The following is a 3,426-nucleotide window of genomic DNA, read 5'->3' as shown; positions in this document are numbered from 1 at the left end:
TGATTATGAGAAAGATTCTCTGAGCTTTGCCCCCCTTCCACCAGCACAGGCGCCTGTCTGTGGCTTCCAGGGCTGAAGGCTGAACTCTTAATTCAAATTCAAATTGTAGGTAACAGCTCTGGCCTGATGGCTTATCAGCTAAGCATGCATTTGAAACCAGCACAGAAACAACTGAATCATCCCATGAAGGACCTTCACCTTGGAGGGGGCTTTGGGGGTCTCCAAAGACCACCAGGATATACGGAGCATGCGTTGTGCACATGCTAATGATATTAATGACTTCTGAGAAATGATTTGTATAACCACTCCTATCCTGAAGAATGTAATTAATATTCATGATTTTACCTATAACACTGTGTCTCTGGGGTACTGAGGTATGTGTGTTTGGTGGAAACAATTCCCACACATCCAGTGCACCGAATAAAGCAAATACCCACTTCTCTGACCTGGTCTCTGAAGTGTCTCTGAGCTCGTTTGGGGTGAATCAAACTGGCACCCCAGATGGGACCCTGACTCTGCTCGGCTGCCGGATCCAGGGGTAAGCAGACCTCCCAGTCGCGACCCTGAATTTTCAGGGGGAGCTCAGCTGTCCTCTGGCTCACGGCAGGAGTAGACTGAGGACCATCTGCACCAAATTAAGGTATTTGCTACTTTCAAAAGAAATGTCTTCAGGTCCGGGGTGCTAGTCCCCAAGGGTGGGTTGAGACTGGGTCTCCCAAAATTAGTCCCGGGCAAGGGGTTGGACCCCCGGGGTTGGACCCCGCTGTCAAGAAAAGGTACTTTTAAAGGGTTGGACCCCGCTATAGTGAAAGGTACCTTTAAGGGGTTGGACTCCACTGTATTACACCATACTGTGATTTTTGTTCTGTCTGTTGTTATTTTGTTACTGTGTTACTGTCATTATTTTGTTAATATGTGAGTGTGAATGAATGAGACGTGTTTCCGACACGGAGTGAGAGCGGAGCTCTATCTGCGTTTCCGTTCTCTGGCGACAGAAACGGCCAGAGAAAAGCGAAGTGACTGGCAAAAGAGTGAATGAGTATAAGTCATATATAAACCGTTGGTTTGGAGTATCTGGAGGGGGGCAGATTATATTATTGAATGGAAAGATTTTAGCTGCTGAATTGAAAACACTCATGCCCCAACACCTTTCTAATATTGCTCTATTTGATTTTGCCTTTAAAATTCTGTGTTTTGTGTGTGGAAACCGTTGTGAAACTTAAACTTAGTGCGCGTGTATTAATTGTGAGAGGAAGTAATGTTGTCTATTTGCTCAAGTGCTCCTGAAATTTTTTAATGTGTGTGCATGTACTGTGTGTGCAAAATTTTACCTGTGTTAATTTGTATTTTTGACGGCATATAAATTTATGCGGGGACGCCCGTGAGATTAAAATAATTAATTGATTCTAAGAAGTACCTCTTTAGAACTCCTGTGTGTAGCTGCTGAAATATGGTTGTATAGAATGTTGTAGTAGATAGAGCTTGCAAGTAAATAAGAGTAAAAAAGAAGGAAAAAGAAGGAAGAGAGGAGAAGTGTTTCAAGACCCTCCCCCATCTTGCCTAAAATTTTGGCAGCTGACCCAAGGCGAGCTGCAATTCCCTGTATCCTCCCCTTTCGGAGCAGCGGGAGCGAGCGCAGAGGTGCAGGGCTGGATGCACAGGCTGGGGGCCTGAGGGGAGGTGCGGAGCCGAGCTGGAGCTGTGGGACAGCTGTGAGCTCAGCACCAGGCAGTCCCTGACCCTGCCAGCCCCTGCGGCAAGGCAGCTGTGGGACACACCGATCACCTGTGGTGCTGCTGGCCTTGCCTGCTGAGAGCCTAGGAGGGGGAAGGGCTGCGTTTGGATACTGCAGAGGGAATGTTTAGAAATGTAGAATGTCTGTTAAGAGTTCTGTTTGGGTCACCAGAATAACTTTGTGGGACAATGAGCACCCCCAGGGAGTAGTACGGGTGGGGGCTGGAGGAAAGGCTGAATAAGCCCTGAAGAAACTGGTTAGAAAGATACTGCAAATGTATGTAAGAAAAGATAAAAGAAGGCAAAAGCAAAAGTGATGCCAAAGAGACACTGAAAGCAAAAATGTCTGTAGAAAAGATATACCAAATTTTGTAATTATATATTTCAAAGTTAAAATCTCCTGCCTGGGTTACTCTGAGTTGCTGTTTTGGTTTTTTGAACGAAGGTTTGCTCAAATGCTTTTAATTCAAATTCTTTACCCTTCAAGCAGCCAGACAAATTGCCTTAGAAAAAAAAATGCAAATTTGGAACTGCTGAGGAGAAGGTGGAGACAAGGTGTGTCTCTGAGCCACTGTCCAGGCTGTTCAAGCAGCCAAGAACATGACAATGTGTGCTTAATTCAAGTCCCCAAAGGGGTTCAATCCTTTCTGTATGGTTTGTTGTCATGGCAAGTAACTTTTGCAAAAAGTGTTCTTCCCCATGCTTTGAGAATTTGACAGCCACTTTTGGAGGACACGGTGGCCTGATGCTAATTTTATAAGTTTCCAAATCCAGTGGCTGGCAGCTATTAATTGTCTCAGAATGTAGCCAGAGGCTGGCCGCACTGTCAGCAAAAGTTGTGCAGCCAAAGCTCTGATGGTAAATGAAGCCCGAAGGCTGACAACAGGAATATACCTCATAAGTTTCACACCAAGCTAAAGATTTATTAACTCAAAAGGCATCTGAGTAGATGACCAGCGCAGTTATTGTACTGTGAATCTTGTCTAGTAAAACAAGAGTATTTAAGGAAAAAAACCAAAACACAAGGGGTTTGACTCAGCCTCCTTGAAGTTGAAGAAAACCCATGACTGCACAGCATTCAGGTGATAAATCTCCAGACCCAGGCTAGGGAAGACTCGCGAAGCACTCCCTGGTCTGGGGAGAAAATGTATTTCGTAGTGAGTCTTCAAAAGTACTGGAAGAGTAACAATTTGAAAAATACACTATAATTAATGAAAGAAAATTAAAATAAGTAAAACATTGCCTCTCACATAGTCAGCTCAAGCAGCAGAGCTGTAAAGTCCTTCAAAGTATATAGAGATAAAAAAGTGAATACTTTTACTAATTCTAAATATGCATATAGAGTAATACATGCATTTAAGAAATTATAAGGAAAAAAAGAAGTTTATTAACCTGCAAGAGTAAAACATTAATTCATAAAATCTCAATTTCTCACTTATTAAAAACTTGATTTGTATAAAAATTTCCAATGGGGAGTTGAAAGAGGCAAGAATTCATCCTTCTCCCCACTCTAACATGTGTTATCAGTGTGCAAGTTTGTTTTAACATCCATCAGTGTGTCCTCATCAGATAAAAAGCTGTGTGAGACAAGGAACCACTCAAGCCACAGAAGCAAAAGAACTGCTGACTTCCCTCACAACTGTGATATCTACAGCCAGAGACTCCTCTCCAATGTGAAACTCCAGACAAAGA

This window comes from Lichenostomus cassidix, chromosome 2 (genome assembly GCF_008360975.1).
Source record: "Lichenostomus cassidix isolate B80296 chromosome 2, HeHo_3.0, whole genome shotgun sequence".
NCBI lineage: Eukaryota > Metazoa > Chordata > Aves > Passeriformes > Meliphagidae > Lichenostomus > Lichenostomus cassidix.
The sequence above is the reverse complement of the archived record's forward strand: the minus strand, read 5'-3'. Positions refer to the sequence as shown.